This window comes from Narcine bancroftii, chromosome 4, assembly GCF_036971445.1.
Source record: "Narcine bancroftii isolate sNarBan1 chromosome 4, sNarBan1.hap1, whole genome shotgun sequence".
NCBI lineage: Eukaryota > Metazoa > Chordata > Chondrichthyes > Torpediniformes > Narcinidae > Narcine > Narcine bancroftii.
In genome coordinates this window covers 38,807,335-38,823,104 of record NC_091472.1, presented here as the reverse complement: position 1 = coordinate 38,823,104, position 15,770 = coordinate 38,807,335, and the positions used below count along the sequence as shown (strand labels likewise).

The window sequence follows — 15,770 nt, the reverse complement described above, 5'->3', positions numbered from 1 at the left end:
AAGAATAAACAGAAATTCTGAACTTGGGAAGAAATTATGAATATTATCTGAGAATTGAAATAGCTCAAGATTGCAAAACTGTACTAATGTTACGGCAGCAGTTTGACTACTATTGAGGGTGTGATTGTCAGAAAACAAAACCAAAGCTCAATCTCCTTGGAGTTTTACTGACTAATGACTGTATTGTGTTAAGTCCACAAAAAGAAGTGTGATATAGAGAATTTAGGTTAAAAAGACTTAAGTTAAAATGTGATGATTAATCATAAACAGGGAAGCCAGAACGGACAGAGAGTTTACTAGCAGTCAAGGACAGAAGGAGCTGCTGAATATGTTTTTTTAAACCTATCTTTTCATGGTCATAGTGAGAGACATGCAGGAGACAAAGGATTGATAAGAAGTGTGAGAAACAGAATTCAGTGAATGTAGAGTTCACAGCGTACGTAACGAACGTGATAATTAATAATGCAGTTATACTTAGAATGTTTTTGTAATACTAACCAATTAAAACAGTATTAATAAGAAGGGGAAGGGCAAATAATAAAGGTATAAAAATCAATGCACTGTATGTATCGGGGCTTAACTGGTGAGAAACCAGTTGAGTCCAACTCTGCAGACTTGTAAATAAAGCTTGTCGTGTCATCAGTTTTAAAGAGACTCATGTGTGAGAAGTTTTATTTCTGACAAATGGGGGCTCGTCCGGGATCCACACTCCGGCCGTGAGGGGAGGCGAGAAGAGGGACATCGGAGGCGGTGCACCCCGCTGAGTTCAGCGGCTCCTAGTCCCTTGCTCGTCGCTTCGGGCGGCTTGAGCGAGTGGTATCCGGACAGGGTGACACGACAAGACGGAGAGGAGAAGGGTGACGGTTCAATCCCCGGGAAGACACCGGTAAGTGACGACTTACAATTGTGGTGTGGGGATTGGGTAACAGGTGTAACGGGATACACCTGTTTGGATAAAAACCTAACGTAATAGATTAGGTATAGATCTTTTGTCGTTGTGTGAGGACCCTGTCGCGGGACTCTAGGATAGACCCCAGGGAAACCTCGGCGGTAACCGAAGGAGGGACAGCACCTCCGACGAAGTGCCGAGAAGAGAGGGGTCAACCCCAGGAAAACCTCAGCGGTAACTGAAGGAGGGACAGCACCTCCGACGAGGCATCTGAGAGGAAGGGAGTAAGGTCCAGAGCGAGAGGGTCCTCAGCAACGATAAACAGATCTAGGTGGGAAAATGGGAGGATCAAAATCTAAGGGCTCGTCTGAAAATTCAGGACAATTCCTGGGAGTACCCCTTGACAGCCCTTTGGGGAGAATATTTGAAAATTGGGATAGTAAAAGATATCGGGACAAAAACAAGAAAAAGATGGTCCAATATTGTCTCCTTTGGTCAAAACAACCTATTAAAGGTTCCTCGGTCTGGTGGCCGAAATTTGGATCTGATGAGGATTGGGTTAGACAAGCATTAAACATATATGTAAATTCGAGACCAAAGGTGAATCAAGAAGAGTCAGCATATGCATTTTGTTGGGTTCCCTGGCCAGGATCCTTAACAGAATGTTTTAAATTGAGAGTGGCAGGAGAAAAGAAATGGGAACCTCTGGACAACCTTCCCCCTCCTTATATTCCCCCGGTGCCTACTGCGCCCGAGGAAAGCTTATTACCGGAGGGGAAAGGTGATGAATCTGATTGCCCCGAAGGGGGCCGGGATAAAAAGGATGAATTAAGGGAGTCGGACCCTAAACTTCCACCGGTAAACCGACCCTGGACAAGATCCCAGACTGGTCCAGGACCATCAAAGTTTTCAATAAACCTAAATCCCCTGAGAGAAGTTCCTATGGGAGGACCGGGAGGGGGAACGGGATATGTGAATGTTCCCCTAACTAGTACAGAGGTGCGGGGATTTAAGAAATAAATGAAAAAGTTATTGGAAGATCCTATAGGACTGGCTGAACAGCTTGACCAATTCTTGGGACCAAACACATATACGTGGGAAGAGATGCAGGCAATAATGGGAACATTATTTTCACCCCAGGAGAGGCAGATGATTCGACGGGCTGCCCTCCTCATGTGGGAATATGAACAACCTGGGGACCCTAGACCCCATGAACAAAAATATCCCTTAAATGAACCCAGGTGGGACAAACGAACACCCGAGGGATTGGTAAATATGAGACAATATAGAGAGTGGACAATTAAAGGGATACGGGAGGCTGTGCCAAAGGGTCACAATTTTACCAAGGCATTTGGGAACCACCAGGGGAAAGATGAATCCCCTACTGATTTTTTTTGGAGAGGGTGAGAAAGAATGTCCAACAGTATGCTGGTGTGGACCCTAGTACACCAATGGGTGAACAGCTTATTCGAATTGAATTTGTTTCCAAATCATGGCAAGACATTAGAAAGAAACTAGAAAAGGAGGAGGACTGGAGTGAAAAACCCCTAAGTGAACTGTTAAAAAAGGCACAAAAAGTATATGTGCAGAGAGAAGAAGAAGATCAAAAGAAGGCGACAAAGGTTATGGTACAGACTATCCGACAGATGAATGCTGAATCCAGAGGGGAAAGAAAACAAAACCTTCCTCTAAACAATCCAAAATATCCAAGAGAGGGAAGACCCCGGAGGTTCGTTAAGTGCTATTACTGCAATGAGGAAGGACACTTTAAGAGGGAATGCCCCCGATACAAGAGGGAATTGCGTGCCCTCGAACTTATGGAAGAAGATTAGGGGTGTCAGGGGTTCCAAATGTTAGGGACCAAATATAAGAGGGAACCCCTGGTAAAACTAAAAATTGGTCCCAAGGGAGAAGAGGTGGTGTTTATGGTGGACACAGGAGCGGAACGAAGTAGTGTAATAACTGTGCCAATCGGAACTGAGCCTATAAAAAGTAATTTGACAATTTCTGGGATAGAAGGGGCTCCCAGAATGGTATCAATAATTCCCCAAGTAACAGTGAAACTGGAAGAAAGAGAAGGGGTACAAGACCTCTTGTTATTACCTTCGGCTGGATTTAACCTCCTAGGAAGGGACTTACAGGCTCTCCTAGGTTTGGGTGCTCTCCCTGTGGACGGAGAAGTGCGAGTCCACCTCTGCGCTTTAAAGGAAGAGGATGAACGGCAGATTGACGAGAGAGTCTGGTATAAGGAGGGAAATCGAGGAGGTCTGGACATCCCACCTTTACATGTCACATTAATACCAGGTCATCAGCCGGTAAGGAAACATCAGTATCCTATTTCTTTGGAAGGGAGAAAAGGGCTACAGCCGGTAATTGAGACTTTAATACGAGACGGACTATTAGAAGAATGCATGTCACCTTATAACACCCCTATACTCCCAGTAAAAAAGTCAGATGGATCCTATCGCCTAGTTCAGGATCTAAGAAGTTTGAATGCTATTGTTCAGACCCGCCACCCAGTGGTGCCTAATCCCTATACTATTATGAGTCGGATTCCCCCAGACCATGAGTGGTTTAGTGTTATCGACTTGAAGGATGCCTTCTGGACTTGTCCGTTAGAAGAGGAAAGTAGAGATATGTTTGCGTTTGAATGGGAAAATCCATGGACAGGTAGACGGAGACAGTTTCGGTGGACTGTATTGCCCCAAGGGTTCACTGAATCTCCAAACCTGTTTGGACAAATGCTAGAACAAATCCTGATGGACTATCCACAATCTGATGATTCCCAACTAATGCAGTATGTGGATGATTTACTATTATCAGGACCCAAGGAACAAGAAATGAGGAGAGAGACCATTAGACTCTTGAATTATCTGGGGAAAAAGGGTCTACGAGTGTCCAGAAACAAGTTACAGTTTGTTGAGAAAACTGTGATATATCTGGGACACCAGATAAGTAAAGGACAGAAACGTATTACCCCTGAACGAATTGCGGGAATCACTAGAATGCCTTTACCCCGTAATAAGAAGGAAATAAGACAATTCCTGGGACTCTTAGGATACTGTAGGTTATGGATAGAGGACTACTCAGTTTTGGTGAAGTTTATGTATGATAAACTGACAAATGAAAATGACTATCCATTGAAATGGACCCAGGAGGAGGAGGGATGGTTCGAGGACTTGAAACATCGCCTAACACGAGCCCCAGTGCTCACTCTGCCCTCTTTAAAACAGCCCTTCCAGCTATTTGTCACTCATAACCAAGGAACAGCTGTGGGAGTTTTAACACAGGAAAAAGGCGGTCAGCGACACCCAGTAGCTTTCCTTTCCAAAATGATGGACCCAGTGTCTCGCGGATGGCCGACGTGTATCCAGGGAGTAGCGGCTGCTGCTCTGTTGGTAGAGGAAGCACGTAAACTTACTTTTGGAGGAAAGATGACTGTGTACACCTCCCATTCTGTGAGTGTTTTATTAACACAAACTGCCCATCGATGGCTGACTGATTCTCGCATATTAAAGTATGAAACCATTTTAATGGTTGGAGAAGATTTACAGTTTGCAAAAATTAATAGCTGCAACCCAGCTCAATTTTTATACGGCAGTGAAACAGAGAAAGAGGTGGAGCATGACTGTGTCGAGTTGACAGATCTTCAGACCAAGACCCGAGAAGACCTTTGCGATACTCCGCTGGGAGAAGGATATGAATTCTACATTGATGGCTCCGCCAGATGTGTTGACGGAATGAGAAGAAATGGGTATGCTATAATAGAAGGAAATACTTGGAAAGTAGTAGAATCCACGAGACTACCCGGAAGCTGGTCAGCACAATCCTGTGAACTATATGCCTTGCAGAGAGCCCTCAGAATACTGGCAAAGAAAATTGGAACGATTTACACAGATTCCAAATACGCATACGGGGTAGTGCATACCTTTGGTAAGATCTGGAAGGAGCGTGGTCTAATTACATCAAGAGGAAAGGAATTGGCACACGAACAGATGATTACTCTGACTTTAGAAGCCTTAACATTACCCCAAGAAATAGCAGTAGTCTACATACCAAGCCATCAAAGGGGAGATAACCCGACAGCAATTGGAAACAGACTGGCTGATGAAGAAGCCAAAAGAGCAGCCATGCAACAAGAAGTCCGTTTGCTGACTTTAATCCCAATAAGACAAGGCATAAAGACAGCTCCCATTTTCACTGCTAAGGAAGAAAAGAACATGGATCAGCTGGGCGCAAGCCAGTTACCTGATGGAACATGGAAAACACCAGATGGAAGAATTGTTCTAAATAAAGAAATAACTCGCAATATTTTAAAACACCTGCATCAACAGAGCCACTGGGGCACCCAAGCCTTATGTGACACAGTGCTTCGAGAATATGTGTGTAAGGGAATCTACACCTTGGCCCAACAAGAGGTGCAAAATTGTTACCTATGCACAAAAATTAATAAAAAGATAATGAGGACAGGGACCATGGGAGGTCAACCATTAGCCATACGCCCTTTTCAACGTATCCAGATCGACTTCACAGAGTTACCTCAAGTTCAAAGATGGAAATATCTGTTGGTGATAATAGATCACTTTACCCGATGGGTAGAAGCCTTCCCAACAATAAATACTACAGCCTCTACAGTAGCTCGCCTCCTCCTAGAGCAGATAATCCCCAGATATGGTATAATGGATTCTATAGACTCAGACAGGGGTCCACATTTTTCTTCAAAAATCCAGCAATTGATTTGTGATGCATTACAGGTCTCTTGGAAATTACATACCCCTTGGCATCCACAAAGCTCAGGGAAGGTCGAGCGTATGAATGGAACACTAAAAATCCAATTGACAAAGTTAATGGTGGAAACTAAAATGCCTTGGATAAAGTGTCTGCCTTATTGAGAATTCGTACTGCCCCACGAAAAGATGTAGGGCTGTCCCCTTATGAAATGATGTTTGGGCTTCCCTTCTGGAGTACAGTTGAGGGGTGTCCCACCTTGGGGGAAGGGGATATATTTGTTAGGAACTATTTATAGGCACTGTCACGCTCTCTTACAGATTTACGAAAGAGAGGACTATTGGCACAAACACCGCCTCTAGACTTTTCTTTACACAAAGTGGAACCAGGAGACTGGATTCTTATCAAGACCTGGAAGACTGAAAAACTCCAGCCCCAGTGGGAAGGTCCATACCAAGTTCTCTTAACTACAGAAGCTGCAGCACGAACAAGAGAGAAGGGGTGGACACACGCATCCAGATTTAAGGGACCTGTAGAGGCGCCACAGGACCCTGATACGAACTCAGATTGGACTTGTATTCCTGGAGAAAAACCTCTTACCTTACGATTTCGCAAAAAGACTTAATTCACAATGTTTTTGTTATGTTCTTTGATTTTTCTTAGTTTGCCTATGTCTTTATCAGGTGTGAAATGTAAGAAATGTAGAGATACAGTGGTCCTGTTTCAGGACCACATTTGGGGAAGAAAGGAAGGTAATTTCATTTCCCATACCTCAGTTCCTGAGAAATGTTGGGCAGAAAATACCACCCAACATCCATATACCCCTTGTGTGGAAAAAGAAGGAAATAATATGGGTCATTATATACAGATTCCTAATACCACTCCTTTCCCTCTTAACGGTTGGAAAGGTGACTCAAGCCCACCATGCCCTGATGGACTCTGGTTTTGCATAAAACATTTCTCTTCCCTAGCTTAGAATCCCCATTCATATCTATACATATATTCAACACATTTTAAAGAGAGAAAGGGGTGGATTGTGATATAGAGAATTTAGGTTAAAAAGACTTAAGTTAAAATGTGATGATTAATCATAAACAGGGAAGCCAGAACGGACAGAGAGTTTACTAGCAGTCAAGGACAGAAGGAGCTGCTGAATATGTTTTTTTAAACCTATCTTTTCATGGTCATAGTGAGAGACATGCAGGAGACAAAGGATTGATAAGAAGTGTGAGAAACAGAATTCAGTGAATGTAGAGTTCACAGCGTACGTAACGAACGTGATAATTAATAATGCAGTTATACTTAGAATGTTTTTGTAATACTAACCAATTAAAACAGTATTAATAAGAAGGGGAAGGGCAAATAATAAAGGTATAAAAATCAATGCACTGTATGTATCGGGGCTTAACTGGTGAGAAACCAGTTGAGTCCAACTCTGCAGACTTGTAAATAAAGCTTGTCGTGTCATCAGTTTTAAAGAGACTCATGTGTGAGAAGTTTTATTTCTGACAGAAGTGTTGTATTTGGTTTATGCAAAAATTGAGTTTAATAGGACAAATACCTTTGCCTTGTCCCTATGATTTCAGATGTGCTTATTTAACACAGCATTTTGAAATAAGAGACAATTAGAGAGAATAACTAAAAGCTATTCTCTGGACCATAATTGGTGGCATGGTTGGTAGCAGTTAGTGCAACATTATTACTGTGCCAGTGACATGGGATCAAATCTGGCATTTTCTGTAAGGAAAAACACGATGCTGGAGAACTTTAGGAGATCAAACAGTGTACTTTATATAACAAAGGTAAGGATACATAACCAATGTTTCAGACTTAAGCCCTTCATCAAGTATCTAGTATCAAGGAATCCAGTGCTGTCTGTAAGGAGTTTGTACATTTCTTCTGGGAGCTCTGGTTTCTACCACATTCTGAAGATGGTCATATAGCTATATTAGGGAGGCGAGGGCTCGTGGGCCAGAAGGACCTGTATTCTTACCACACTGTATCACTAAATTTAAAAAAAAAGGAATCAAAAGGTATCTTGACTGAACTCCTTTCCAAGCAGAAAGAATGGTATGGTATGCTTCGTTGGTCAAAACCTTCAGCTAAGAACTATATTTTCCCATCTGTTCACTTGTGCTGTCTCTGCATGTTCTGCCTGGGTTTCCTCTGGGTGCTCCAGTTTCCTCCCACCCTCCAAAATCTGACAGGGTTTATAGGTTAATTGGTGTATTTAGGCAGTATGGGCTCGTGGGCCGAGAGGACCTGTTACTCTACTACATCTCTAAATTAAAAATTAAAATTTATTTCAAAATGAGTTCAGGCTGCTCAATGCAAACAACACAAACCATGGTTACATTTAAATTTAGAATTTAGATTATGCCATGGTTTGTGTTGTAGTGTATAATGGTTAGTGTTGTTGACCATATATTAGACCAGTTAACATCACAAGACTGCTCCACCATTCAATAAACTATGGGTGATCTAAACTTAGCCTTGACACCCCTTTCCCACTCTTTCCTCCATATCTGATACTCTCTGGTAGTTGAAATACCTTTCAAATTGAGCCTCGAGTATAGAACATAGAACATTTCAGCGCAGTACAGGCCAACTTATGGAATCCTATGCCACACCCATTACCCTCTATTTTTATTACATCCATGTGCCTATCTTAGAGACTTTGAATCTTCCTACTATAATAGCCACCAATGTATTCCAGATACCCATCACTCTCTGTGTAAAAAACATAACTCTGACATCTCCCCTAAACTTTCCTTTTTGCATCTTAAACAGATGCCCTCTGGTTTGTGTTGTTGTTATCCTGGGAAACCCATGCTGGCTGTCCACCAAGTACATTTCTTCATCAACACTAATGCATTGCAGGCACCCACCACACTCTGAGGAACAAACTTACCTCTGACATTGCCCCTAAACTTTCTTCCACTCACCTTAAACCAGTGTCCTCTGGTATTTGCTACTGCTGCCCCGGCAGGAAGAACAACACCAGCTGCAAAAGGAATAGTGATTTGGAAGGCTTGGATGTGCACCTTCTTGACTTCAAATACTGGACTCTCCTCCACCACAAATTTGACTGAAAATCTCAGACCATATGGGCTCTCCTAATTAGTTCAGATTCAGGTTTCAGATTTATTGTCAGAGTACATACATGACATCACATACAACCCTGAGATTCTTTTTCCTCTAGGTGAGGCAGAATTACCACTAATTAGTAGTGCAAAAAAACCTCTACTCAAATAAAAAAATGTAAACAAACTGACTATGCAATACAGAGAGAACAAAAACAATTAAGACCAAAAGTAAGAGTCCTTAAATGAGTCCTTGATTGTGTTTGTTGTTGAGGAGTCTGATGGTGGAGGGGAACAACTGTTGCTGAACCTGGTGGTGCGAGAACAGAGCATGTGCTGGGTGGTGTGGATCCTTCATGATTGCTGCTGCTCTCCAATGGCAGCATTCCCTGTAGATATTCTTGATGGTGGGGAAAGTTCTACCTGTGATGTCCTGGGTTGTTTCCATTACCTTTTGCAGGGCTTTCTGTTCAGGGGTATTGGTGTCTCCGTAGACTGTGTCTGTAGAAATTTTCCAGGGTTTCTGATGTTATACAAACCTCCGCAAACTCTTGAGGAAGTAGAGGCACTGGTGAGCTTTCTTCATGATGCCATTAGTGTGTTGGATCCAGGAAACATTCTCCGAGGTAGTAACTCCCAAGAGCTTGCTCACCCTCTCCACCTCTGATTCCCCCAGTGATTGCTGGCTCATACATCTCTGAATTTCCCTTCCTGAAGTGAACAATAAGCTCCTTGGTTTTGGTGACATTGAGTGTGAGGTTGTTGTTGATGCACCATTCAGCCAATACTCAGTGACAATTAGAGGAACAAATATGCAGGGAGATAGCAGGCAGCTGCAGGAAACATAAAGTTGCGATAGCAGGTAATTTTAACTTTCCACATATTGACTGGGACTTCTATACATTAAAGAGGCTGGATGGCTTGGAGTTTGTAAAATATCTTCAAACCTGCACATTCTGGGAATATGTGGTCCCATCAATTAATTCCGAACAAGGTTTATCAGAAATGAAAGCTTCTGATTTCTTAAACATAATGTATCTATTGGTGTTGTTAGTAGAAAAGAGGTTAATTGTCCAAGCATCATATTGAAAGACTTTTATGTTTCCATTGAGAAGAGAGAGGGGAGAGAGGAGAGAGGAGCAAGAGAGGGAGAGAGAGAGAGAGAGAGAGTGTGTGTGTGTGTGTGTGTGTGTGTGTGTGTGTGTGTGTGTGTGTGTGTGTGTGTGTGTGTGTGTGTGTGTGTGTGTGTGTGTGTGTGTGTGTGAGCACATGCGTGTGTGAGAGAGAGCAGAAAATCATATTAGAAGCTGTTCCCAGATTGGATATATAAGTGGATTAAAGAATAAATGTGAACTCTGATTAGGAACATGAGCCACTTTCATGTTTCAAGTGGTCATTACAAAAGAACAGCCAAGTCTGGGAAATGAATATCCATGGTACATCAAATAATCAACAAAATGAAAAATTAAATCATTCAAGTATTAAAGGATGACCAGCGAACAATAACAAGAAAGGATTTTAACATGAGATCAGGAGATTGAATCAATTTGGATGAGATAAAGAATAACAAAGAGACCCAAAATCCTGGTGAGCAGTTATCATCAACTCTAAAAAGATTTTGTTGGACAGATTGTTAATCGGCCATGGGCATATACCAAATGCGATGATGTGCTTTCTTTACAATGACATTTATATGATTGGTCCAGGAAAGGTCCTCTGATATAAGTGACTCTCAGGAATTTAAATTTACTCACCTTCTCTGCCTCTAATCTTCCAATGATCATTGGATTGTGCACCTCTGGTTTTTCCTTTCCTTGAGTCCACAATCAGCTCATTCATTTTGGTGACATTGAGTGTGAGGTTGTTGTTGATGCACCATTCAGCCAAGTTTTCCATCTCCCTCCTGTATGCTGACTCATTGCCCCTTTTTATACAGCCCACTAACCCAAATTTGTAGATGGTGTTGCATTACCGAGCTAGAGCTGTAGAGCGAGTAGATCAGGAGGCTGTGGTGCTACAGTACTGAAGGAGATTGTGGAGGAGATGTTCTTACCAATCTTCACTGATTGTGCTCTGGAGATGAGGAAATGCAGGATTCAATTACACAGTGGGGTATTTAGGCCCAGGTCTTGGAGTTGGCTGATTATTTTTGATGGGAAGATGGTGATTATGTCAAATTGTAATTGCTTCCCCTTGTCTGCCAAAGCAACCTTGCGTCTTTTAGCTCTCCAGATTTTCTTATTAAGTTTTTCTTGCATTTTTTATACTCCTTAAGTACCTGATTTGCTCCTTGTTCCCTATGCCTGCTATACACCTCTCAGTTCTTCTTACCCAGATCCCCATTATCACTTGAACACCAAGGTTCGTTATGCCTGATAACTTCGCCTTTAATCTTTATGGAAACATACAAAGTTGGTTCTTTCAACATTTCACCTTTGAAGTCCTTCCACTTGTTATTGTCACATGCATAAGTGCAATGTACAGATGCAATGAAAATTTTACTTGCCCTTAAAACACACAGTACATAAAATAGACAATAATATTACAGGAAGAGGAGATAAATTAATAAATATCCACAGTTGATTATATAGTGCAAAAATAGTCTGAGTCATTGGTGCTGATGTTCTTTTGTAATCATGACTTTATGAGCTTGTTGTAGTGTTTGGTACGTGGATTTGTCAAACTTCTTGCATTCCATTGTGAGCCTTCTAACAATGGTGCTTAACCATTTTTTTTAAATCCCATTTTGTTTTCTAATTCTGTGTAGCTCTCCAGTTGATGACAGAAGAAATGATTTGTTTCAAGTCTGATGTCATCAAAAATTGTGGTATCATGCACACTGAGGAAGGCCATCTAAAAATACAACAGTCAATTGGGAAAGTGGGTAAAGGAATGGCAGATGGAATTCAATTCAGTGCTCAAAGAGATGCATTTTGGTAAGTAAAACAACAGCTGGACTGACTCAGCAAATGACGGAGCACTGGGCATATTATTAAATTGTGTTCTGATAATGGCAACTCGAAACAAGCTGGTGAAGAAGGCTTGTCTTCATTGGACAGGGTATTGAGTACAAGAGTTGGGGCATAATGTTACAAATGTACATGACGTTAGGGAGGCTGCCCCTGGAATATTTGGGCAGTTCTGGTTGCCATATGATACTAAGCAAGAGGGGGCAGAAAGGATTTATGAGGATACCACTGGGAGTGTTTGAGTTATGAGGAAATAATGGATAGGCTGGGACTGTTTCCCTGGACTGAAGGAGGATGAAAGGTGACATCATAGAGGTTTATAACATCATGATGGATTTAGATTTGGTGGATGGGCACAGAAATTTTCCCACAGCAAGGAGGTCTAAAACTAGAGGGCATAGGTTTAAAGTAAAAGTGTAAAAATTTAACAAGGACCTGAGAAGTGAGCTGCTAGAAAAAGTGATAGAGGCAAGTACAATTCTTTGGTTGGCTTCGCGGACGAAGATTTATGGAGGGGGTAAAAAGTCCTCGTCAGCTGCAGGCTCGTTTGTGGCTGACAAGTCCGATGCGGGACAGGCAGACACGGTTGCAGCGGTTGCAGGGGAAAATTGGTTGGTTGGGGTTGGGTGTTGGGTTTTTCCTCCTTTGCCTTTTGTCAGTGAGGTGGGCTCTGCGGTCTTCTTCAAAGGAGGTTGCTGCCCGCCAAACTGTGAGGCGCCAAGATGCACGGTTTGAGGCGTTATCAGCCCACTGGCGGTGGTCAATGTGGCAGGCACCAAGAGATTTCTTTAGGCAGTCCTTGTACCTTTTCTTTGGTGCACCTCTGTCACGGTGGCCAGTGGAGAGCTCGCCATATAACACGATCTTGGGAAGGCGATGGTCCTCCATTCTGGAGACGTGACCCATCCAGCGCAGCTGGATCTTCAGCAGCGTGGACTCGATGCTGTCGACCTCTGCCATCTCGAGTACTTCGACGTTAGGGATGTAAGCGCTCCAATGGATGTTGAGGATGGAGCGGAGACAACGCTGGTGGAAGCGTTCTAGGAGCCGTAGGTGGTGCCGGTAGAGGACCCATGATTCGGAGCCGAACAGGAGTGTGGGTATGACAACGGCTCTGTATACGCTTATCTTTGTGAGGTTTTTCAGTTGGTTGTTTTTCCAGACTCTTTTGTGTAGTCTTCCAAAGGCGCTATTTGCCTTGGCGAGTCTGTTGTCTATCTCATTGTTGATCCTTGCATCTGATGAAATGGTGCAGCCGAGATAGGTAAACTGGTTGACCGTTTTGAGTTTTGTGTGCCCGATGGAGATGTGGGGTGGCTGGTAGTCATGGTGGGGAGCTGGCTGATGGAGGACCTCAGTTTTCTTCAGGCTGACTTCCAGGCCAAACATTTTGGCAGTTTCCGCAAAGCAGGACGTCAAGCGCTGAAGAGCTGGCTCTGAATGGGCAAGTAAAGCGGCATCGTCTGCAAAGAGTAGTTCACGGACAAGTTTCTCTTGTGTCTTGGTGTGAGCTTGCAGGCGCCTCAGATTGAAGAGACTGCCATCCGTGCGGTACCGGATGTAAACAGCGTCTTCATTGTTGGGGTCTTTCATGGCTTGGTTCAGCATCATGCTGAAGAAGATTGAAAAGAGGGTTGGTGCGAGAACACAGCCTTGCTTCACGCCATTGTTAATGGAGAAGGGTTCAGAGAGCTCATTGCTGTATCTGACCCGACCTTGTTGGTTTTCGTGCAGTTGGATAATCATGTTGAGGAACTTTGGGGGACATCCGATGCGCTCTAGTATTTGCCAAAGCCCTTTCCTGCTCACGGTGTCGAATAACAACATTTGGTCAGATTCAAGGACATAAAAGGTTGCAAGGGATGCAGGCCAAATTCAGGTAAATGGGGCTAGCTCAGGAAGGGACTGGGATTGACATGGATGAGTTGGCCCAAAGGACCTGTTTCCATCTCGTATAACTCAACGACTATCATTCTAGTCTTGGAGAGACTGCAAGTGGAGCATTGCATACAATTTTGGTCTTCATATTTTGGGAAGGATGTGGTTCCATTGAGTATTATGTAGAAAAGGTTCACTTGGTTTATTCCTGAGGTGAAGGGATTGATGAATGGAGAAATGTTGAGTATGTTGGGTCTATGATCAGCAGTGTAGAGAAGAAAGAGAGATTAAGTTTTCTCAACCTGTAAGATTCTGCAGGAAATTCATAGATTGGTTGTGAGAAGATATTTCCCCTTGTGGGGTGGTGAATTAGTTCGAAGCATAATGCTTCTAGGGGAAGAATTTATTTTCTGAGTATGACGAAGCACTGGAAATCTCCACCCTGGAGACTGAGGAGAGGAGTCATTCAATCATTAGGCCCTTTCAAACTGCCATGTAAAATGGGGTTAATTGGGCAATCTGCCTGGCTAGTGCCCCACTCTCGTGACAGTTAGAAAGGGTCTTTAAAGGAATCACATAACCCAGTAAAAAAACAGATGGATCTAGTGGTAACTTAATCTTATACAATTTTTACAAAATTGACTTGATTTCTTCCCAAAATGGCTGTACATACATAGAAGACTAAACACCATGTAAAAAAGTTCCAACACATGTACCACATCTAAAACAAGAATCTGAATTACTAAGGCCATATTTTTTCAATATTTCAGGAGTTAAATATAACTAATGGAAAAAATTATAATTAACCATTCCACATCGTGCATTCGTCAATCTAGTTACACTATCATGACACGTATCCATCCAGTAATCTTCAGGAAAAACTAAAGTTAAATAATTTTCCCATTTAAACTTAGATTTCTCCAATTCCAACTTATCCATATTATCTTGTAATACTTGATACATAACAGAAATATAACCCTTTTTAGGCATAGAAGAAATCAAGGACTCAAACTCCGCCAATACAGGTGAAACCATCTCTCTACCATACATTTTTTTTAACCAGTGACCAAAGTTGATAATAAACAAATAAAGAAGCTTCAGCAGTATCAAAACACTCTTTCAATTGAATAAAAGAAAGAAATTGACCTTCTACAAAACAATCCTGCAAGATTTTTATAGCCTTAAAATCCCAATTCTTTAAATGACTATTAAACAATGAAAAAGGAATAAGTTGATTATTTTAATGGCGTTAAAATAGATAATTTACCTTTTGATCCTATAGTGTTATTCGTTTTTGTCCATAACATCAATAAATGTTTTAATATCAGCACATTATACTCCCGTAATAAATCTATATTCCACCAAAATATATATTGATGTACTGCAGTTTCAGAAATACATGCCATCTCAACTTTAGCCCAACTTGAAGATTGATCCAAATCCTTCAAACCACTAATAAATTTAAGTTGGGCTGCCTCATAATAATTCTGAAAATGAGGTAATTGCAATCCACCTAATGCGTACTTCCAAGTAAGCTTATTTAATGCTACTCTTGGTAATTTACCTTTCCATAAAAATTCCCTAATAGCTTTATTTAAATCCTGAAAAAAGTTCCTTGTAAGAAAACACGGTATTGGTTGAAACAAATATTGAATACGTGGAAAAATATTCATTTTAATACAATTAACCCATCCAATTAAAGTTAACTAAATGTCTTTCCACATAATTAAGTCTGCTTTTATCTTTTTCAACACTGGAACATAATTTAATTTATATAAAGATTGATACTCAGAATTCACAATTATTCCTAAATATTTAATTTTATCTGTCCATTTCAAATTAATAACATTTTTATAAACTGAATAATCTCCTTCATCTAGCAGTAAAATTTCACTTTTATCCCAATTAACTTTATACCCAGATAATAATCCATACTGCAATAAACATTCCCGTAAACGTGGCAAATATTGTTCCTGATTTAAGTTTATCAAAACTTCATCTACAAATAAATTAATCTTATACTCTTCATCTAAAACTCTCATCCATTGTATCTGCTCATGTTGCTGTATTAATTGAGCTAATGATTCAAAGACCAATGAAAATAAGGCTGGTGACAATGGACAACCCTGTCGAGTAGAGCACATTAATTTAAATAATGATGAAATTTGTCCATTTGTCACCACCCTAGCAGTCGGGTTTGTATATAAAGCTTTAACCCAGCCA

General features: G+C 41.6%; 1 long non-coding RNA gene across 1 annotated transcript; it reads left to right on the top strand.

The window, feature by feature from the left end:
* The first annotated feature begins 211 nt into the window (after positions 1-211).
* LOC138760477 (uncharacterized) lies at positions 212-7,099 on the top strand. The gene is made up of 2 exons (XR_011355644.1): positions 212-886; positions 5,938-7,099. It is a non-coding gene; the product is annotated as an uncharacterized lncRNA (long non-coding RNA).
* The last annotated feature ends 8,671 nt before the right edge of the window (positions 7,100-15,770 follow it).